This window comes from Cnephaeus nilssonii (genome assembly GCF_951640355.1).
Source record: "Cnephaeus nilssonii genome assembly, chromosome: 13".
NCBI lineage: Eukaryota > Metazoa > Chordata > Mammalia > Chiroptera > Vespertilionidae > Cnephaeus > Cnephaeus nilssonii.
The window spans coordinates 34,105,756-34,130,354 of NC_137084.1; the positions used below are offsets into that span (position 1 = coordinate 34,105,756).

General features: G+C 43.5%; 1 protein-coding gene across 4 annotated transcripts in view; it reads right to left on the reverse strand.

The window, feature by feature from the left end:
• BMAL1 (basic helix-loop-helix ARNT like 1) overlaps positions 1 to 24,599 on the reverse strand; it is a 106,619-nt gene that overhangs the window by 74,488 nt on the left and 7,532 nt on the right. The window lies entirely within an intron of this gene.

Genomic DNA, 24,599 nt, shown 5'->3' on the forward strand with positions numbered 1-24,599 from the left:
AGGTTTTTTTCTCTCTGATTTTTTTTAATGTGATGAAGTACATATAACAGAATTAACAGGCTTAGCCATTTTTAAGTGTACAGCTCAGTGTTATTAAGTACATTCATATTGTACAACCATCACCATTCATCTCCAGAATTCCTTTCATGTGCAAAACTGAAATTTTATACCTTTATAACTCCCCTTCCCCCTTCCTTCTAGTCCCTGGCACCCAAAAATATTTGTGGAATGAACAAATGAAGACATCAATGAATTTGGCCTCAACTCTCCCCATAAAAGCCGGAAGTACTGTCCCCTTCTGCTGGACTCCCATGGTACTATCTTCCCACCTTAGATTTATTTCAATCAATCTTAAATGATCCTTTTTTTTTGCACAATGGAATTCTCCTCAAGGCAGGAACTATGAATTATTTGAAAGGTTAAGCTTGGGTCCAAAAGCACAAAGACCTATCCTCCATGTTGCTAGATCTGATGGGCAGGTCTTAGCCCTCATCTTACAGCTTTTGCTACCAGTTATTCATTCCCTCTTGTTTGACTACTCCCTTCCCCTGGCTTCCAGGATGGCAATCTTGGTTTTCCATCCACCTCATTGACTGTTTGTTCCTTTTGTTGGTTCTTCCTTGTCTCCCCGCCTCCTAATGTCAAAGTGTCCCAGGGCTCCATCCTTATTCTTTTCTCTTCTCTGTATACCCTTGGTGATCTCACCTCATCTCAGGGATTCCAATATCAGCTATATGCTGATGATGCCCAGATTTCTCTCCAAGTCTGGACCACTCCTCTGAACTCCTGCTAGTATGTCCTATTGTCTGCTTCAAGTCAAATGGATAAGAGGTCTAAGACATGTTCAATGTCTTAAGCTTCACATGTCTAACACAGACCCCTGACCTTCCTCCATACTTGCTCCCTCCAGAATCTTACCCATCTCATTTTAATCCATTGATTATCCAATTGCACAAGCCAACAGGTTTGGAGTCATTCTTGTCTCCTCTCTTTCTCTCTTATTCCACATCCAATCCTTACCAAAACTGATTTTTTTACCTCAAAATATATTCAGAATATGACCATTTCTCATCCCCTCCCCTATTACCATCCTAGATTATTGCAATAGCCTCCTAACTGGTGTCCCTGCTTCTACTCTTGATGTCATTCTTACCTCCATCCATAGTCTATTCTCAATTAAGGAGGGACTCTGTAACAACATAAGTCAAATTATGTCATTTCTTTGCTTAAAATCCTTCAAAGTCTTCCTAGCAATGATAATGTCAAAGGAATGAATGTTTCTAAAGTGGTTCAGGGGAAGGTCGGTGGGGGAGGTAGGGTTTTCAGGACACTGTCCTCTTCCCGTCCATGTATTTCTTGATTGGCAGTCCTGACTACCTCTCCTATTACCTGATTTCTTAAAGAAGGGAACCATTTTGAAGGGAGAAAAATACAATCAATCAGCTTCCCTTTTCAGTTCGTGTACCACAAGAAGCCAATAACACATTTCTCAAGAAGCAATAAGATATGCCGAGTCTGCCACCACTTAATAACTAGTTTCCAAAGATAAAACTAGCCTTCCAGAGAATAGTCATTACCCCCTTGGCGGTGGTGAATTCTCCTTAAGCCCCTCTTCTCCCTGCTCCCTCCAGCTGGTCACCAAGCCTTGTGTGCCTACTTGTCCCTGGTCTCTATCCCTCTCTTCCATCTTACTGATGCTGTGGCTGGAGGTGAAATCCAAATGAATTAACTAAAGTCTCATCAGTATCCTTGGAGCTACAGCAGCCTCCTAATCAGTCTCCCCACTTCTAGTCATTTATCTATTCCAACTGCAACCTCAAACAGTTTCTGGGATGACTTTGATTAAGTCCCTGCTTAAAATTCCCCAAAGAGTTTCCTAAATTTACAATACTATATTTCTTTCAAGAACACAGTACAGTAGTCCATAGTAAATATTATTTCCTTTCTAAATCTTCCCTGGATGCTTTTATTCTGCATTCTTTTTTAAAAGACCTTGTTTGCCCCAACAGGGGTGGGCAAATGAACCAGCCCAGGCTAGAATGCTCTATCTCCTTGAAACTGACTGGTCCAAAAGGAGTAGCACACCACCCAAGCCTGGCCAACCATAGCCTTTCTCTGGAATTGATGTATGGGTTCAGAGAAAGGAATTCCCCCTTCCCTGGAATGGTTAACCTGGCGCTGTCAGCAGGGAAGCCCCCAGAAGAAGGGTGGCCTGTCTGTAGTGGAAAAGACTGATACCAACACACAAAGAATAGAAGGCAAAGAACAAAACAGACCACTGGCAATATCAATGTCCACTGTGAAACCTCTTCATTTTGTGAACTCCTAGAGTGTCCTTTCCAGTTATGGAACTAATTACTCCCCTAGTATGCCTCAGCTAGCTGGATCCCAACAGGTCCATCATGCTGTTGCCTGTATCTATGCTTTCTCCACACATTGTTTTATTTGCCCAGAATGCACACTCTTGGATTTGTGCACAGCAGCCAGGCTTCCTCTGGGGAGCCTTCCCTGAAGGGAGGCACAGTTAGTCCAAATTTCCTGATGTGCTGTAAAATGCCTAGACTATACCCACTCTGTTGCACTTACACTTCTCCCCTGCCTTCCAAGGCTCATAGCTAGCTGACCACACTAGAAACTACAGACTCAACCTCATCTCTTCACACTTCCTCGTTGTCCATGTAGACTTTCATCTTCCTTCTGCCCCATGTCCACTGTCACCTCCTACCACCTACAGAGTCAAACCCTTGGTATTAGGGCCCTTCACAAACTAGCCCCAACCTATGTCCTCTAATTTCTACCAACCACTTCCACTTCCAGGAAGATGGAGTAGACATACTTTTCTCTATTCCACCTGCTATGCACAACTAAAACTCTGGACATTATATATAAAACAAGCATAAGAAGACTCTAAAAGGCATAGTGAAGAAAGCAGACCTGTTAGGGACCTCAAGACCTAGGCAGGACACTGTGGTGAGTTCCCTGCATTTTCTTGTTGCCTCACATAGCCAAGGCTTGAAACCGAAGAAGCTGGCAACCTGGAAATGCCAACAGGCACAGAAAAAAAAAAAAAGCCCCAGGAAAAGCTTGTTCCATCCAGCAAGACAAAAAACTTTTAGATAATAACTACTCTATTTCAGCCAAACACCACAGAACACTTCATGTCCCACCCACACCCCTACCAGCAAAGTGCAAATGACATTTGGAAAAAACCCTACAGCTAACAATATACTTAATGGTGAAAGACTGAATGCTTTCCCCCAAGATTAGGAATGGAAAATAATGTCCACTCTTATTCAGCATGGTACTGGAAGCCTTAGCCAGCACAAGAGGCAACAAAAAGAAATAAAAAACATACAGATTGGAAATAAATAAAACAATTTCTATTTGCAAATGATATGACTGTCTAGGTAGAAAACCCTGAGGAATAAACACATACAAAAATGCCTATGACTAATTAGTGGGTTTAGCAAGGATGTGAGGATACAAGATAAAAATAAAAAGCAATATACTAGCAATGAACACGCGGACACTGAAATTAAAAATACAATAACATTCACTATCACTGAAAAAAAAAATACTTAGATGTAAACATAATTTCTTTCAACAAATCATTCTGTATACAATGCACATGAGTCTACCTCTGTCTTGAGGGTGGGGACAGTGTATTTGTTTTCCTTTCTAATAAAACCAAAATACCGAGCCATTGCCCAGCACCTACTAGACATGCAATATTTATTGCCACAGCTCATACCCTGCTCTGTTTAACATAGACTTTCTTCTCCTCTATCTCTAGTGAGATCACTGTCTATTAAAAAGTGCCATCTCTAGTTTCTACCTTGGCAGGTCATGATTGCCAAGGTAGAACCAGGGAAACTGCTCCCACTCCCAAACACACTTATGTCCTTACATGGCAGACAACAGGGATTTGAAGTGGCCTCTGTAGGCATCTCTCAATAGATATCGCCAATAGACTCACTTGCCCAAAGGCTCCAGAGAATGGTGTAACGATGTGAGACCACTGCCACTGTTGTCTCAATCATGCTCTGTGCTGGGAGGAGCTATGAATGCACCCCCTCCCCCATAACAGCTCAGTTATAAATGAGAATTTCTTGCCTGTGTTAAAGAAAGTGCTGTAGAAGGGAAAAGACTATGGGAGATAGGTCAGGGCCCAGAGGGCATTCAGATTCTTTTTCCAAAATCTTTCCTTTTCTTCTTACTTCTGAGTTTAGCAAGTGAGAACAGTCATTAAGCAAAAGCCAAAACCTCAGAACAATCCTGATTCCTCTCTTCCCACACCCCACGGCCAATCCCACAGCAAAACCTGTTGTTTCACTTTTATTATGAATTGAAAATCCAACTACTTCTTACCATCTCTACCATTACCACTACTTGGGACCTGGCTCCTCTCATTACTAACCTGGATAACTCCAATAGACTCTGACATTTTCCCCTGAGTCCTTCTTTCTCCCTCAGTCTAGTCTCAACACAGTAGCGAGAGTGATCCTTTCAAGATGTAACACAGATCATGAGTTACATCTTTCAAAACCCTGAAATGTTCCTAGTTCTCCTGGTCATTCACAATAGAACCAATTCCTGACAATAACCCCAGCGGCCTGGCCACCATTACTTCTTTGGCCCCACTTTCTATCCCTCTCTTCCTCACCCTCTCTCCTCACTCCACTCCAGCCACCCTGGCAACCTTTACTTTGCTGTTCCCATTGTCTAATGTTCTTCCCCCAGTTAAACACATGACTCACTTCACCACATTCACTATGGAATTCACTATGCTATGAGTTCACCAAACCCATTTCCTTTTTCTTATGGGCAAGACTACACATGACTATATTTTCCAGCCTTCCTTGCAGTTTAAAGTAAACATGTGACAGAATTCTGGCCAATGGGTGGGAGGGATGTATGCTTCTTCCAGACTAGCCTATAAAATTTCACCAAAAAATCCTCTCTCTTTTTCCCCATCCTCCAGCTGAATGGAAAGAAATTTGAGAGCCTTAATGAGGACAGAGACACAAGATGGAAGGAGTGTGGGTTCCTCAATAATCATAAAGAAGTAAAGCTGCTAACCAGGAGCAGCCACACTGGAATTTTTCTGTGCAAGAAATAAAGTTATCTTGGGTTCATACACTGAGATTTGGGGATTTGTTTGATACTTAGCCTAACAATTTTGTTTCCCTCTCAGTGAGGCCTTCTTTGACTACTCGATTCAAAATCTTTCCAATACTTCTTAGCAGACTACCTGGCTTTGTCTCCATAGTCCTTATTACCATATAGCTGTGATTTTCAACCTTTTTAATTTCATGGCACACATACACTAATTACTAAAATTCTGTGGCACACCAAAAAAATACATTTTTTGCTGATCTGACAAAAAATAGATATAATTTTGATTCATCCACACCAGATGGCTATTGTTGTGTTGGATATTGTCATTTTTTTATTTGACACTCTAAGGGACAAGAGATCAGTGCTCCTGACCAAATAGTCAAATATTGCATGTTTTAAAAATTCTTGTGGTTTACCAGTTGAAAATTGCTGCCATATAGCATAATGTATATTTTATTATTACTTTTCTCTATATCCCCAAATTGGAATGTAAGTTGAAGGCAGAACTTTTGCTTTTTTCCCCCTTTCCCTTTGCTGTATCTCCTGGGTCTAGCACAGTGTCTTGCATGTTATAAAAATGTTCATTGTTGAATGAATGAATGAACGAATGGATGGATGGATGGATGGATGGATGGATGAATGAATGAACAAATATGGAGCACCTGGGTTCCAAGATCAGAAAAGTCTGAGTTGAGGCTTGATTCTGCCATTTACTAGCTGTATGACATGGGGCAAGTTACTCTACCTCTCTAAGGCTCATTTTCCTCATCTGTAAAATGGGGGAAGTAACAGCACCTTCTGTATAGAGACTGGGAATAATTAACATCATAATCATAAGTCCCTTAGCACAGTGTCTAGTAATAGCTCAGATTCCACAAATGCTAACTGCTTTGTTATCAACTCAAGGCCAGAGGACGAGACTGGGTATCAGGCCTTTGCAAAGTTATTGGTAGGACCGTATTTCAGAGAGCAAGGAGCAGAATGGATATTTACATGCACAGATTCTTCTTGAAGAAATTATGGCAAACACCTAGGTAAGTGAGAATCAAGAGCTGCCTAAAAGTTCTCAGTAAATTGCCAGTGATTAGAAAAACATGACAACTGGTGTTAAGGTGATGAAAAGAGTGTGTCGAGTTTGCAGAAGAGTGTGCTGGGGCAAGAACACGACCCAAATAATGAGGGATCACTTTGTGCCTTTTAAGAAACAATTTTCACAGCAAAGCTTGAGAAAAGAGAGGCCTCTTGCATCATGGGAACAAGGTAATAAGGCTATAAAAATGGAACTCAAATAAACCACACACAGGGCTCACATGGGCCCAGTTTTCCAGGAAAAATAGCAATTGCCACAGCGCTCAGATGAGAGAGTCGCACTTGTGCCCCAGCAGAGCAAACAGCTTTCAAAAATCGTTAGGCTGCAGGAAAGCCATGGGGTTTGCCAAATTAGCAGTACCAGCTCTCACTTGCTCCTCTCTGTCATGCTCACCTCTTTCTACTGATAAAAGGACATACCAATGCCTGTGCCTGCTTCACCATGTTCAAAACACAGAATCCTCCCAGAATGAACAGCACTGTGCAGTCAGGAGAGCCCAGGCCACACTCTTCCCATGTGCAACCAGCTGCCCCCTCCCACAGGCCTTCTTGGCTTTCTCCTGGGCTCAGACCTGCTCTCGGTCTCAACTCCGGCATCTCCATGTAGCATTGGGCCTTGTTCACAAACCCCCTTTCTTAAAACTCTTTCTTCTTGTGGCACCTCAGGCTGTCACTAAACTCCCCCATCCCCACCTCTGCAATGCCTCTCATCTCCATCTGGGGCCCCTCTTCCACCTCTGCACCCCTAAATGTTGGTGCTACAAAGCCTCCAAAAATGGTTTCTGCCTACCTTTCTGGTTCTTGGGCCTGTTCTTCCTGTGTATCTGAGGTAGGAGAGCTTTGTGATTAGAAACAGATTCTTTTTTTTCTTTTTTTTTGTTAATCCTCACCCAAGGATATTTTTCCATTGATTTTTAGAGAGTGGAATGGAGTGGAAGAGAGAAACATCGATGTGAAAGAGAGACATCAATTGGTTGCCTCCTGCATGCACCCTGAACAGGTCCAGGGAACCTACAACCAAGGTATGTGCCCTTGACTGGAATTGAACCCGAGACCCTTCAGTCCACGGGCCAACACTCTATCCACTGAGCCAAACCAGCTAGGACTAGAAACAGATTCTGAGGTCAGACCCACCGGACCTAATCTTAGCTCTATAGCAGTATAATCTTGGGCAGTTAATTAATTGCTTTCTGCCTATTTCTTCACCTGTGAAATGGAAACAATGATAGCACCTCACTGGATCACTGTAGGGATTAAATGAGTTAATATGTACAAAGCTCTTAGAACCATACCTGGCATAAAGCACTACCTAGGACCACTGAAACATGTGTCCATTTCTCCAGCCAAATCCCAAACATACCCCACGTCCTTCCATCTCCATTTCCTCTACTCAGGCCTTTTATCTTTGCTGGGAATGTCCAGCCTCCATCTCAGCCAGGCCTTTAAATAGTAGACAAAAGCAACCACTCCATAACACCTTTCTTGATTTACCTGCCCCAGGCGCCCAATGAGATGAGATTCCTCCCTTCTCTTAACAGGGTGGGCTATTGGAGAAGGGCCCTCTTCTTAATCGCCCTTGAGTATCAGTTTTAGACTTGTTTTATCCTTCCCACTCCCAGTTCATGAGCTTCTCAGAAACAAGGATGTAGACAAGGAGGTAGTGGGTTTTTCTTCCCAAATCTTCATTCCCTGTAAACTTAGACACTGTAAAGACTCAATAAACATTTGCTGGATTAAGTTAAAATGCACAAGCCAACCAGAGACTGAAACAAAAGATCAGCAGGAGAGAGGATTTCAGGCTCAAAAGAGTGCAGGGGACCAAGTCAGTGTTCGGTTGTGGGCTTCATTTTAGTCATTTCCTAACGACCAACAAAAAGCCAAATCCTTTCAGCTAATTTGCAACCCACTTCCACTGCTAAGAGTACTTTCTGATAGGCTCACTCTGGCTTAGGGAGACATGTTCTCCAAAGAAATCCTATTTAATTATCCTTTTTTAGGGCATTTCTTAAAAACATCCTTAAGAAAGGATCACTATTTTATTTTGCTATTGTTTTAATCAAAGCATCAAAGATATAGGGATATAGAATTCCTCTATTTGAGCAGGTAGGTTATTCCTTAAGAGAATTTACTGCTCACCTCTACACTTCAGAACAAGCAGCAAATCATGTATTACTTGTAAGTACACAGCCTTTCACTTACATCTAAGCTCACATTACCATTAACTTGCTTCTTCATTCATGGAAAACACAACAAAGGTGTTCCTGACATTTAAAGTAAAAATTTAATATAGACTCATGACATTCTTCTTGAAAAAAAAATTCTGATTCTTAATCTAATTTTGGGTCATTGCCATTAGCTAGATAAATGCCAACCTAATGAAATGATTCTGTAATACACAAAGATGGCTTAATGCAGCATTAGCTGAAAGAGCAAAAATTAGAAGCCATCTAAATGCCCCATTACCAGCTCATAGCTTATTGAAGACATTCCCTTGATAGAAAATGATGCAGCCATCTTAAATGAGCATAATGAAAACCAGGGAACCCCATGGAAAAGGGCTGAAGTTGCAATCTTAAGAGTAAAGGGCATGCAAATGTGTAGGGATACGTGTTTGTGTCATCAAGCTTAACAGATTAGGCCCAGGGTTTACAGTCAGATACAAGGAAAGTTAGGGAAAAGCTAAGAGGAAATCTCAGTAAATAGGGCTAGAGAGGATGGTGGCAGCCACAGGAAAATCAGAACCCTTGGCATGGGGCAGGGGCCCTACTTAGAAGGGTAGAGTGGGAGGCAGGAAGGGCTCCACCAAGCCAAGGTCATTTCAAGAACCCAAAGTAGGCCAGGGGAATGGGAAGAGACCTCTCTAGTTTTTCAGAATTCATCAATCCCTGGGCGAGTAAACAATTTTCAAAACCCCTAAGATGCTCAATGTCAAGCCTTGTCCTTTCCCTAGTGTGGCCACTGGGCTCCACCTGAAAGCTCGGTCCCTCCCAAGCCTCAGAGGCTAATTCTGACCCAAGGAAGGCGGGACTTAAGGGGCTGTAGCCTAGAACCCAGGGATTTTGCTTGCTTGCTGCTAATCTGACAGATAAAGAAAGTGAACCCCCAAGAAAACAAGCATCTTGGTCAAAGACACACAGAGAGTTGTTGGCCGAGCTGACACTTGAATCTGAGTTTGCCTGTATCTGAGTTTGCCTGTATCTGGGTTTAAAGCTTTTCTGGTATGAGACCGACTGATGAGTTGGACCTCTTGGCACACGGTGCAGGGCCCAACTGACGCAGTGAAAGAGTGGCTCATAGTGAATAGGTGAGCCTAACCAGGGCAGAGCAGGAAAATCCCGGTGATGCCAGGACACCCCAAAGAGAAAAAGCTCCCTCCTGCACTCCAGCCCATCCATGTCAAACCCCCACCTCTAAGTCCTTTGTTGGTTTGGAAGGCTCTGCTGCCCTGTGGGTGTCAATGCTGGTCCCTCATGGCATGGCCTATACCACAGACAACTCCATCTCTGGATAGGAGAAAAATGACTCCAGGCTTCTATCTACAACCTATGTCCCCCTTGATTCCTACCCCTACCCCATCAGAATCCCTACTCTGGACCCAACCCCTCAACACTCACCTACATACAAGAGACCAAACTCAATGCTCTGGCATTTAAGGTCCTCCCTCATATGGTCCAAACCATTTACCTAATCATGCCTCCCAAGGCACTCACCCCTCCCCAAAATGGACAGGGGCTGCTCCCCTGTTCCTTCGTCACTCCAGAAGTCATGCTCTCCTCCCCACCCCAAGTCCCCTAAGGGCCAGCTCAAGCTTTCTCTCATTCTCCAAGTCCTTCTCTAAACATGTTGGTATTGCTCACACTCTCTCCACTGAATGACCCCAACCACTTGGGGCCTGAGCAGCCAAAGGGCTAGACTCTCCCATGTGAAACAATCAGTTTACTCAAATGCTGTGACTCAAAGAACTATGCACAGGAGGCCCTCTTCTCCCCCAAATCTTCTCTAAATATAACCTTAGCAATTCCATCATTTAAGTGGATGTCAAACTCTCCCTTGCGCCCGTGGAAGGGGTGCAAACATTAGGCAGTGATGCAGGAGCCAGGACCATCGGTGAGAGTCCTAACAGATTCTGAAGCTTCTCTCACCTGCCCTGGCCGAGCAGTGAGCACTTCCTGAGCTCCTATCACGTGCTGAACAGAAGGCACAGGGCACTTAAGACACAAATCCGAACAAGCCAGTCTTTGCCCTGCAAAAATTCGGACTCAAGCAGAGAAAAGAGTGAAATAATCCCCACTAACGCAGTGTGATAAATGCCACACTGAGAAAGAAGGCACCGAGGGAAGAGCAGCAAGGAGCTGAGGCAGCATGGTTCCATGCAACCAGAGAAGGGGCTGAGACAGGGTACAGAGAAAGCCAAAGCGGAGCTGGTCCCTGCAGGGTACTCAACAACAATGATAAAAATAAGGGCACGAAGGGGTGGGGTCAGAGGGAGGAAGGGGTGGGATTAAAAAAAAATAAAAAAAAATAAGGGCAGCCAGCATTTATTGGGTGCTTACTGTGTGCTAAGCACTGTACTAAACACTTCACTTGCTTGATTGCAAATTCAATTACTCTTCATGATTGAGCCCCTACTAGTTGTCAGGCACTGTTTTAGGCACTGGGGATGGAGCAGTGATCAAAATAAACACTAGACTCTGCCCTCAGAACTTGGTTCTATTGAGAAATGATAGACAATAAACCAAATAGCTAAGTAAACTGTAGAATATGTTAGATGGTGGTAAGTTCTAAGAGAAAAAGATAAAGCAGAAAAGGGAAATAGTGAACATCTGTGGGACAGTGGGCTAGGTGGTACAACTTTAAACAGGGTGACGTTTGAGTGAGGAGCTGAAGGTGAGAGTGAACAAGCCAGGCAGACAGACACCTTGGGGAAGAGGATTGGTGGCAGAGGGGCAGTCAGAGAAAGAGCTTGAACAGGAAGCATGCCTGGTATGTTTGAAGCACAGCTAGGATTCTGACGGCTGGAGCAGGAGAAGGGCAGGCAGGATCAGTGTATACAGCCGCACAAGCTGTGCACTAATAGCCCAGGCGGGCACCACTCACATGCACCACAGGGTGCTATGCAGGACCAGGCCTACTGAACCATACCCCAGGCCTTGGGGCGGACGAGGTCAGAGAAGAATCGGAAAAGCCTTGTGGACCATGCTGAGGGTTTGGCTTTTCCTCTGAGTAAGACAGGAAGCTACTGTCTAGAGGGTTCTAAGCCACAGGCATGCCCTGATCTGACCCCTTCTGCATGGGCTCACTGGGCAGAGAACACACGGTAGTAGGGCAAGGTTGGAAGCAGGAGACCACTTCAGAGGCTACTGTAATAATCACACTCAACTATATACTGTGCCACACTCAGAATCCCCTGAGGTAGGTTCAATGATCACTCTTTCATAGATAAAGAGATTGGGGCTCAAGGGGATTGGTGCCCTTGACTGGGAATCGAACACGTGACCCTTTGGTTCTCGGGCTGACGCTTTAGCCACTGAGAATACTGGCCAGGGCTGCAGATATATTTCTAAAAGAAATGGTAATAACACCAAAAGAATGGGAATAGTAACAAGCTTCCCCCAACACCCACCAGAGAAAATTTAGTAACAAAGCCTTCCTAGTGGGCCCTGGTAGGAGTGTTAAATGATCACTGTATGAATGAGCTGTTCTCTGGTTAAATGCCACTGTTCATGGGTGGGGAGCTGTAGAAGCCAAGTTGAGTCCCCAGACCCCTGCAGGGGGCAGATAACTTGAAGTTTTCCATACTGCACCAAACTGGTGCCACGCAAGCTTTTAAGGCTTTGTTCTCTAAACAGGAAGGTGGGAGGAGAAGGGCCAGAAAAGCAATCTTTAATGTCTGTAGGAGAAAGGGTGCTGAGTCTCCATGGGGGTGAGGGTCCTATTTGTCCTGGTTTTCAGAAAGAGGAGACACAAAGAGCAGGACGGATGGCCAAGTCCTAGGTCTCACAGAGACGTTTAATGAAAAGGAGACTCAGCAAGGATGATCAGGGAAGTCACTCACATTTGCCCAATTCCAGGCTTTTCTGAGAAGCCAAGCAGACAGTGATGCATAAAGACCTGTGAGAGTTAGTCAGCAAGTTCCAGAAAGGGCAATAGCACAGAAAAATAGTATAAATACATGCCAGACTCTGGGCCACCAGGAAAAGGGCTGGGGGTGGCTTGGTGATGAGGAGGCAGGGAGGCGTTAATTGAAACTAGTTTCCTGAAGGTAACAGCCCAATATTCCACTGGAGGACACCAACAGGCCCTCATTAAAAATTGAAAGTAAGGGAGAAAATACAAGCTTGCCTTCAGACAAAGTTGCAGCATGCACAAATCTGGACCCCTATGTGCAAACTGGCTCGTCACTCTTCAGAAAGATGGACATGCTCCTGAGGCAGTCCAGAGATGGGCAGGTAGAGTGACCAAGAGAACCAGCCCAGAGCTCAGCTCTGCTTTCTCCTGCAGGCCCTGGCTGGGTCCAGGCTGACTGAATGGGAGAAGCAGCTCAGCTTTACCAAGAAGTCTCTTTTGGTTTTACCCTCCTCAACAGAAAGCACTGGGGACACACAAGGAGCCAGACCTTGGAATCGTCCCAGCTCTGACTCTCCTGCTCCACTACAAATGGGCACATGTAACCACCCTAGGGGCCATTTTTACAATCTGTGATTATAAGCCTGAGAGCAGAGGTCAGGTATGCCTTGCTCGTCACTGTGCCCATCCAGTATTCAGAATAGTGGCTGCCACTCTGCAGGATCTCAACAGATGAATACATGGTTCAGGGGCTGCCTGACGTCAAGTACCAAGCAGTCATTTCTAAGAGCCATGCCTGAGCCTGCCCTGCTAGGTATGGGCCAAGTGCTGGAAGGATGGCCAGTGCCTCCCCAAGGTTTTCAGCCAGCTCAGGGCCCTCGCCCCTTCCCTGCACATCCCAGGAGCACTGCTGAGGCTACTCACATGAGCAATGACAAGGAGCAAGGATAAGCTGTTGCAGGGAAAGAACAATGAGCTCTCTTCAGTTTATAAAAATGTTGGGGGGAAGAAGTCACAACCAAATCTATCAATTCATGAGCAGATGGAGGGGATGTAAACTGAGAACACTAGAAATGGAAGGGGCCTGAGAGAACAAAGGACAGGGTCACACAATCCCGGGATAACAGAGTCAGGGGTGCCCCAGGGACACAGGAGTATAGGCTGAAGGAAAGAGACAGTCACACAGTGAGTAGGAAACCTGAAAAGTTCATTTCCTTAAGTGACTGTGATAAAAGCTAGTCAACTTTTAGGAGGAGTTACTCATACATCATAAACCCTTAGCTCTCTATGTTGATTTCCAGAAGGAAAACATCTTCTTTATAACAAGTTCCTTAATGCTCCGCCGTAAAATAATCAGGATAGGTCTGAGTTAACTTGAGGGTTTATAGCCCAGGCCAGGTTGCTAAAAATAAAGATTCTTGCTTTGGCTAGAGAGTACTAATTTGTGGGACTAATTTTTAACTGAATTTCTATGATTACAAAAATAATACATGCTCATTGTTGAAAAATAAGAAACCACAGAGAAGAACATGAGAATAAAAATCTCCTCCAATTGCACGAGATGAGAACCACTATTAACATTTTGGTGCCTTTCCCTCCTTCTATGCCTGAGAGTTTAATAGAGCCGAGTGCATACTGTGAATATAATTTCAATTCCTGCTTTTGCCCAGTGAAATCCATTTAAAAATGCTCCAATGAGTCCTGAGAAAGAAGTTCACCCATAGAGAATAAACAAATTAAGTAACAAAATGAATAAAATAAACCCTTCATGAAGTTTAAAAAATCCTGATTATTCCACTGAACCCCCATTTTCCCAGCAAAAGACAAAAAATCCTATTGCTAGAACAGAAATAGCCCTTAAACCAGAAACATTAGGCTCATCTTTGTATCCTCTTACTTCTATCATTAGTTTTAACAAATACTTACTTTGAATAAGCCACACATTTTCCCCAAATCAACAGAATTTTATAACTGCACCTGATTATTTTGAAGCAAGAAATAAAGTTTTGGTGGCCTTGGGTAGATTTCATCTTCCAGTCTTTGGGTGGAGCAAACCATTTAAAAATGATCAGTTCACATTCATGGACCATCACATACAAATGAAAGTCCTACTGCCAGTTTTGTTGTACTCTGTCACCTAAACCGTGGTGTCAGCAAATGGTCTTTCCAAGGACAAATTATATGTCATATGCCACCCAGTCAGGAGTTGTCCTGGTGTCTGCCCACGTCCTGGTGGGGTTATACGTGTGAGCCCAAGGCCTTGGCCAGTGGAGAGCAGAAAAACCTTTCTGCCTAGCAGAGATGACTGTCTGAGATCAAGATCTCCTCACCACAATGCACTTTCCTCACCTCTCACAATATTTCACACTTCATTCAATAACTATGTCCATGCCAGGCATTGGACTGGGTGCTGGTGACACAAAGGTGAGTAACACAGATGCTATGCCCATTTCCATGGGGCTGCAGTTTGCACAACACTTCCCCATCCATTACCCTCACATTAAGCCTGGGAGACAGGAAAGGCGATCACCATTATTCCCATATCCTAGATGAGAAAGCAACTGGTCATTGGAGTTTCGTCCCAGGCTATTCAGTGGAAGGGCTGGACTCAAACCTTAGGTCTTCTGATTCCTAGTCCAGTGCTCTTTGACTGTACCACTCACACTGGTGAATTTCCTCTTATTAATAACTGAAGTCTTATGGATTATTCTCATCCCCTCTAGCACCTGGGTTCTACCTGGCTGCCTAGCTTCTGAGCAATGAACTGCCCTGACCTCTAGATGGCTGCAGATGCCCTGATTTCTGTGTGCCTGCCTAGATTCTAACCCTAGACTCATATTTCCCCAGCTATCCAGGCACCAACTTCAAACTTTACTTACTCCTTCCCATTGGTACCATGATGTAGCAGACTGCTCATTTCCCACAATGTTCTATCTCCTCTTCATCCTTTGAAAACACAGATTTTGCTGAACTCATGGCCTCTCAACTACATTTATCTCCTAGCCTCCTTTGCAGGTAAATGTAGCCATATGACTAGGTTCTGGTCACTGGGATAAAAGAATATACTATTTCCAGGTCTAGACCTTAAAATGACTGCTTGTGTGCCCCCTGATCTTTCCTCTGGGAAATGGTAAAAAACAAAGCTTCCACTTTCAACCACCATGTGGAAGCCAAATATTGAAGACAGATGACCTGGACCACTATCTACTCTAGATTGGTACATGAGAGGGAAATGAGCTTCCACCTGGTTTCAACCATTGTGTCTGTGTGTCTCTATAATACAGAATTTGCTCTGTGTCCCAAGTAATACAAGAAGCTTAAGTGAGACCAATTCTTCATTCTCCTAGTAAAGCGCTTTGTCACCAATGACATCATTAATTTTTTTTCCTAAAAGATGTTTTTATTGATATTTTTAGAGAGAGAGGGAGAGAGAGGGAGAGGGAGAGGGAGAGGGAGAGGGAGAGGGAGAGGGAGAGGGAGAGGGAGAGGTAGAGAGAGAGAGAGAGAGAAACATCAATGAGAGAAAAACATCAACATCTATCGGCTGCCTCCTGCACGCCCCTGACTGGAGATTGAGCCTGTAACCCGGGCACATGCCCTGACCGGGAATCGAACCAGCAACCTTTTGGTGCACACTGGCCAGGCACCAATGACATATTTTAAAGGGGATATTCAAAACCATCACTATCCTGAGAGGTATGTGCAGAGAACACATCAACTTATATGGGATAACCCATATAAGAAAGGGTTCCATTAAGGTTTATTTCATGGAAAACTTTTTAAAAAATGAAACCAGGACCTCAAAGATGATTTATGTTTGGGACACAGGAAAATTGAGAGGGCCCAGAAAAGCAAATCAGCCTCCTGCAGTGACAAGAGGGAAAGAGCTCCGAGTAATAAGCATGACCAGTCCCCTCTCCTTCAGCAGCTCTCTCCATTCCTAGAAAAGGCACTGAGAGCTGACACGATGTGAGCCACGGCCAATTTTGCCATGGAAACAATGTGATAATAGGAGCTTGTGTTCCTAACCAAGAACTCCATGGTCAACTTTTAAAATAAATTATGTAAACTTGTGTTTTACTATCTATTAAAGCCTTGGGACTTTTAAAGCTAGAAGGGCTGTTGACCCAATAATATACCACAAAGGATCTATGTATAGTCTGAACCATAGAAAGCAGGTGCAAAGCAATTAAACCCAACACAACAACCAATCACATGACCTTTTATTTATTCTGAATCAGTAATTCTGATTTGGTAATAGTGTGCAGAAAAAAAATACTTCACTTTAATGATGACTTCTAAATACAGTAAATCATAACATTTGACAACATCTTTAATAAAGAAAGCAGAGAGGAACTTGGGAAGAAAGAAGTTAAAGTCAGAAAAACAGAGTTAAGTCCTGGTTCTGCCACTGACTGGCTTTGGGACCCTGAAAAATAGCTTAAACTCTTATCTTTATTTCACCTCTTGTCATAGGGTTGTGGTGAAGACTAAACAAGACAGTGCAGTAAAAGTGCTCTGTAAATCACACAGAGGTAAATGGTGTCACGGGGATTGTGACATTTGGAAAGGCTTTTGTGGGGAGATTTTTGACAAGCATTAACATGAAAACTGAGGAGATAACAAGCTACCCAACCACTTTTTGCAAAACCACCCAGAGCAATTTCTTTTGCTGTCTTCTTTTTCTCTCTTTACAATCCCCCATGTATATTAGCTGACAAGAGTATTCAATCTGCTGCATTAGTTGTTCGCATCCATTGCTCGTGAGTCACAGAGTAGCCAGCGAGAGCTGCTAGATGTCAGCCATGGCTGCGAAGAAGGGAGAGCTGCAGTGAGCAGAGACCACTGTGTGGTGACATGTCTATCAACCAAAATGCCTCCCAAAGACCCAATGCCCTGTCAGAAACCCCCAAATCAGAGACAGGAAGCAGGAAAGAAGAAGGAAAAGGGAAGAAGAAGAATGATGCTATTAAAGGAGTGTAGGCTCAGGAGATTGTCCTGGGTTTGAATCACAGCTTCTCCACTTGTCATCTGAGGCACCTCTAGAAAGTGGGACTGACGGTGCCTACCCATAGGACTATGGTGAAGATTAAATGGGAAAGGGCCTGTAAGCACTTAGCACAGTACTTGGCAGATGGTAAATACTTGAAGGTTAGGTGCTATTATTAATAATATTATTAATAATAATAATAGATACATCATGTGATACTAACAAAAATTCGGATTTGGCAAATCTTCCGTCCTTCATGTCAAGACTTTGGTACAGACTTTGCAGTCAAATATTACCTGGACAGCCTACTGGATAACCTATTAATCCATCAAGCTAATCAAGGTTTTTCTGGACTTCTGCCTTATACCCCAGGATAGGTAAGACATCCAAGAATGCCCCACTGGCTAGCTGGCTAGATCTTGACATTAGTTTTTCTGATTCACAGCAGAGCATCACTATCCTGAGAGGTATGTGCAGAGAACACATCAACTTGGATGTCTGCATTTAACTTTTCCATCCATGCTCAGGCTGTGGATCCTCATATCTAAAGGTGAAATGTAATGTCACCCTTAAAATATGGCCCTACTCAACAAAATGAGGTCTGTCAGCACCCACCTGGTGGACAGCGCCACATCCCTAACAAGCCCAGGAGGAGGGCAACTTCCTTCTGGGCCCGCCCTCCAAACTATCCCTGTAAGGCCAGTATGCCTTGTTAACTCCAGAAAGCTGCTCCCTACAACCACGGAACAACTTTCCAGCTTTCAAAACCTTTCCTTATCTCACTCCAGCATCAGAACCACATTGTAAGGGGCTGGACAAGAATTGTTATACCTGTTCCACAAATAAGGAATCAACCAGTCTGAGGTATTTAGTGAATTGGCTTAGACTATCTGTTGCTTAAGTAGTGGAAGCAACCTAGAATGCAGATTATCTGGTTCTCAATTCAGTGCTCATTCCAGAAAGTGTGGATATTTGTTTTTAAACATTCAACTTTCAAAATGGCTGGTGCTTTGCTTCTGGAGAATTCATTAACCAAGGTATCACAGTCACAGTTCAGTGCAGATTCACATACTTGAAAGCCACTCACACAGGCAGATGTTCCCCGCACTCTAAAAATCTAAAGGGTGACTGAAAACAGCCATGCCAATTAACATAATTGACAATTAATTCCCAGCTCTGGTTTCCTCTCACCCTCTGTCTGCATTCAGTTAGCAGCCTCCTATCAGTGAATATCTCTTTGCTCCAATCCAACAGAAACACTCACACTGGACTAATGCTCTAAGGAGAATTATTTCATGCCACTAGCATCACAATCATAATAAAACAAATTCAGTGGTTCTCCACTGCCTACCAGTCTCTACCTCACTAAGCAAACAAACTTTGACCTGCCATTACCTCGCTGAGTTTCTTCATCTGCAATCTGAAGGAGTGGGTTCAACAGAGTCTTGTCCACTTCCAGTGCATGACTCTAAAACCACCCCAACCAAACCCAAATCCTGCATTTGGAGGACATTAGGAGACAACAGAGTCCACTGGGGCCTGGTTTTTACACCTGAATCTACTGCTTACCAGCGATGTGCCCTTATGCAGGTTATTGGATCTCTCTGTGCCTCAATTTGCTCATCTCTAAAATGAAGCTAATAATAAGACCTACTTTGTGGGGTTTTGTAGTAATTAGATTAAATAACACATGTGAAATGCTAAGAGCATCATAAAAACTCTCTATATTAGCAATTATTGTAATCTGAAATGACATGTTTCCTGAATGATCTTCCAAACTTAAGTTTCCACATTATTTGTGAACCCTTTATTCCAAGTAAATCTATGTCCCTGAACACAAACTGGTCATTCCTATCTCTGTGCTTTTATTGCCACCCATCCTTGTGCTATGTTGCCACCCATCCGTCCCTGAAATACCTGTGCTTTCCTTGTGTGTGAATCTAAAGCCTACCCATCCTTAAAGGTCAGGTTTAAAACTGGTCACCTCCATGAAGCCTCCTCCTCCTCACAAAGCTCTTTCTCATTTCTAAACCTCTATAGCATTTATAGGTAGTCTAGATCTAGACCACTATATTGGCATTATACATGGCCTGGGGTTATCTTATACCAGTAGGTGAAATTGCAGGCCTCTTTGACCACAACAATCATTTCTGCTCTTCCTCTGGGTCTAGCATGGTGCCTGGTATATAGCCCTTCAGATATTTGTTGACTGAACAAATAAATGTGTAGTACTATGCCCAAACAAATACACAAGTTTTCTTGGAGTTGATGTGGCTCAGCTATTAATTTGATGTACTTTGAAGCCAAGTCAAGATAACAGAATGATGAACATCAGTAGGGCAGGGACAACCACTGCCAGTTAATTCCTGATAATCAATAAAAGATACTGATATATGGCCAACCTGAAGAATTAAATGTCAAAAGGAAATCGTGACCTAAACTACAAGGTCCCTTGTAAGACCAAGCTCACAAGTCTGCACTATCAGAAAGGGAAAGAGTTGAGGTTTCTCCCAGCTGAATTCACTCATTCAACCACTGTTTATTGAGTGACTACGCTGCACAGCCACTGTCTTATTTGCTGGGGATACAGCAACTATATGGACAAAATAACTGCTCATATTCCAGAATCTAAGGAGGAAGACTAGTTGTAATGCCACCTTTTAGCTCCAAAGTGAAATCCACAGAGCAACAACTTTTTGCACCAACTCCTTGCTATGCCTTCAAGCAAAGAAAAAAGAAAAAATGTAAAGTACCATTCTCAACTGACCAAACAGAGGCAGTGTTAAAAGTGTTCTGTCCCCGGGTCCGGGTGAGGCCGCGCGCACCTGGGTCCGGGTGAGGCCACGCACCCCCTGGGTCCGGGTGAGGCCACGTGCCCCTGGGTCCGGGTGAAGCCGTGCCCCTGGGTCCGGCCGAGACCAAACCAGAGGGAGTCGGACCTGCATTACCACCATTTGTCCACCATCCAGAGCTGAGGGGTCAGTGCCGACATGTACACATAAGGAACTGGTGGACATTGATATTGGGTCTCAAAAGAACTGTTGGTCCAGAAAGAAACTCACTACAGACTGATTCATTTGCCTGTCAGCATAACTATTATTGCTCGTCTCACATTCAGTTCTTATAAGTATATCTCTAGTGACACATGATCTCGCTCATCTAGGGGAAATGATGAACAACATAGACTGATGAACAAGAACAGAACCAGAAACAAGGAGGCATCGATCGGACTATCGGGCCTCAGAGGGAAGATAGGGGAGGGTGGGGGGAGGGGGGAGAGGTCAACCAAAGGATTTGTGTGCATGCATATGAGCCTAACCAATGGTTAAGTTCAACAGGGGGTTGGGGCATCCGTGGGGAGGGGTGTGGGATGGGAATGGGGGGATGAGGACAAATATGTGACACCTTAATCAATAAAGAAATTTTAAAAAAAAGTGTTCTGTCACTCCCAATGAGGCGTCCCTCAGTCTAGAATCTAATGGTGAAGTTCACAGCATAGCATTCGGCATCCTAAGTCACATAAACTCTAATTTCCTAACACCCTAGCTGAGCTCTGCCTCTGTCATTATTTTAAATATCAAACTTCCCAAATAGCAAATATGGCACTTGATGCAAAAAAAAACACCAAACAACCTAAAACCCAACCAACCAAACAAAACAAAACACAAAACAAAACTCAGAGGTGGGGAAAGAGGCAGGGCTGGTAGTTGGTAGTTAGGTAGTTCTCCCACAGCAAAATCTGAGGCTCTTTTCTCCTTTGAAGCAGAAACCTCTTGTATCCTCTAAAGCCTTAAAAAAAATTTTTTTTTCTTCCAGCAGGATACTGAAAATAGCTTTGCATTTAACATTTAAAAATGTTTTGATCCCACACTCTTTCAGCTCTGCTCTCTCCTGCAAACTCATTTCATTCCCTAAGGGCACTTATAAGTATATTTCATAAGCAACAAACCATAGTCACCATTTTTATACTTAAGAGTTAAGAAGAAAAACTATTTACATAATTACATGGAAGATAAGTTGGTCAAGAACAGAGGAATCTTATCTGGACCAAAAGTTCTAGGAAAAAAATTCTTTCAATTCATCAAAAAAGATAGCAGATCAAAATCAAGGTTCATGTTGAATACGTAACTGTTGAACACTATGCATGGGAACTTCTTGAGTTCCTCATTTTTGTGTGATCTACTTCATTAAAAAAAAATTTGAGGTAGCCATCTGAAGGTAGGCTTAAATAATAATAATTATACACACACACACACACACACACACACACATTTTCCTGTCACAGGAAGAAAACAAGATTTCATAGCCAACAAGGACCTGAGAAATCAAAGTTCAATGAGGGTGAGCACAGGGTAAGGGAGAAACCAACATGGCGGCATAGGTAAACACCTGAACTGCTGCCTCGCACAACTTCAAAACTCCAACTAAAAGACAAAACGGACATCATCCAGTGCCACAGGAAGGCTGGCTGAGTGGAAATTCTACAACTAGAAGGAAAGAGAAAAGCACACTGAGACTCAGAGGAGCTGCGGAAGTAAAGGTAGAAGTAGAGGTGCATGGAGAGGGCTGGCAACTGAGTACGTGACTGGCTTTTTCAATCCGCAGGGAGACACAAGCTCCCGACTGCTCTGAACTCCAGTTCCGGGCGAGACTCTGGGGACCCAGACTCATACGGGGAGAAACTGGACTGAACTTGAGGGCGGCTTTCTCTCAGAGGTGCTTGCAGCGATTACCAAGGGACACTGAGAACCGGGGGCCTCTTAGGGAAGGGCTGATGGGAAGCCTTTGCTGTTTGCTCCGCCCTGAGACTCCGCCCCGAGACTCCGCCCCACCCCAGGTGTGCGCAGAGGCTTTTGCATATGAATGGCCTGGTCCTTTGACCTAACAAACTGCAGCTGAGTTAGTGAGACCCAGAACATCCAAAAGAAGGCCCAAGGCCCCCCAGCAGCTTGCATTGCTTCACAGTGGGGCCTCATCTGGGCACCTCCAAAACCCAAACAAAGAAGAGGAATTTGCAGATCTCTCTGTAGCTCCTGCTGGGTGGCCTCAGGCAGAGGCTAAATTAGCACCTCCTTGGAGATCCAAGAGCCAGTGTACCCAGGGGTCAGAGTAGGACCATCCAGATTACAACTCCTCAGATCCATAAGGGACACATTCAGGGGGCAGACTCAGTGAGCACCAAAGCCCCACTGAAGCAAGTCTTGTCTCATAAGGGTGTCTCCAGCACAGAAGTTCTCCCAGCGTAGACACAGCTGATCCTCACAGCCAATTGGCCTGGAGGTCAATTCCTCCAGTGATACCAACAACAATCAAGGCTTAACTACAACAAGACTGTGCTCACAGCCCACAAAGGGGTGCACTAAGAGTGTCCACCTCAGGTAACTGGGGAGGCTGAGCCACTGGACCCTATAGAACACCTAGCACACAAAGCCACTCTATCTACTCAGGGAAGCAGCCAAAATGCGGAGACAAAGAAACAGGTCACAAATGAAAGAAATGGAGGAAAGCAATCCACTGAAAATAGAGTTCAAAACCAAGGTTATAAGGTTTTTCAAGAATTTTCTAGAAAAGGCCGATAAATTTAGTGAGACTCTCGAGGATATGAATAAGGACTAACTAGAAATTAAGCATACACTGACTGAAATAAAAAATAATATACAGAGATCCAACAGCAGACTAGAGGATCACAAGAATCAAGTCAAAGATTTGAAATACAAAGAAGCAAAAAACACCCAACAGGAAAAGCAAAAAGAAAAAAGAATCCAAAATTTGAAGATAGTGTAAGGTGCCTCTGGGATAACCTCAAGAGTACCAACATCCGAATTATGGGGGTGCCAGAAGAAGAGAGAGAGCAAGATACTGAAAACCTATTTGAAGAAATAATGACAGAAAACTTCCCCCACCTGGTGAAAGAAATAGACTTACAAGTCCAGGAAGCGCACAGAACCCTAAACAAAAGGAATCCAAAGAGGACCACACCAAGACAATCATAATTAAAATGCCAAGAGCAAAAGACAAAGAGAGAATATTAAAAGCAGCAAGAGAAAAACAGTTAGTTACCTACAAGGGAGCACCCATACGATTATCAGCTGATTTCTCAACAGAAACTATGCAGGCCAGACGGGAGTGGCAAGAAATATTCAAAGTGATGAATAGCAAGAACCTACAACCAAGAGTACTCTACCCAGCAAAGCTATCATTCAGAATTGAAGGTCAGATAAAGAGCTTCACAGATAAGAAAAAGCTAAAGGAGTTCATCAACACCAAACCAGCATTATATGAAATGCTGAAAGGTATTCTTTAGGAAGAGGAAGAAGAAAAAAGTAAAGATAAAAATTATGAACAACAAATACATATCTATCAACAAGTGAATCTAAAAATTAAGTGAATAAAAAATCTGATGAACAGAATAAACTGGTGAATATAATAGAATCAGGGGCATAGAAAAGGAGTGGACTGACAATTCTCGGGGGGAAAGGGGTGTGGGAGGTGCGGGAAGAGACTGGACAAAAATCGTACACCTATGGATGAGGACAGTGGGGGGCGGGTAAGGGCAGAGGGTGGGGTTGGAACCGGGTGGAGGGGAGCTATGGGGGGGGGGGGGGAAGAGGAACAATTGTAATAATCTGAATAATAAAGATTTATTTTAAAAAACAAGTAAACAAAAAAACACAAAGTTCAATGAGGGCAACTTACTCAAAGTAACTCAGTAAGTCAATGGCTTGGCCAAGACTGGAGCCTGGGCCTCTCCCAACTCCCAGTTCAGGGCTTTCCCTGCTCTCCACACCACTGTCTCATTTATTACACATGAAACAAAATCTTAAAGGCACAAAGGTAAAAATCTCTTTTATAAAACTTTCTGACAGACTGAAGAAATAGTAGGAGGTGTGACAAAGGAAAATGGGTCTCATTAATACTAAAAGTAAATGACCTATAATGCTATGTAGATGAGGGGTCTAGCTTCAGAAGGCTTAATTAGTTCTGGTAACGCTTTAGTACTAAACAGTATGGTTTCAGCTACAGGCAGCACTAAATGGCTTTTTTGGGCTTGCCTGGGAGCTAAACCACCATTTAGTTCTTTTTTTTTTTCCTATAGAAAAAATTTATCCTAAATTTCCATCAACTGCCTTACAAATGAACTGTTGGAACAAAACCTGTTTTTAAGATGGTTGTGCATGTGAAACAATTCTGAGGTCTGAAGCTCTACACTAAACAGACTTAAAACAGTAATAGTTGGTGATTCATGCTAAGGGTACATTTATGAGAAAGCCGTTCAAACCCTTAATTTACTTACATGTAATATGTTTTAGTAAAAGTCTTCTGAGCAGAGTACAGT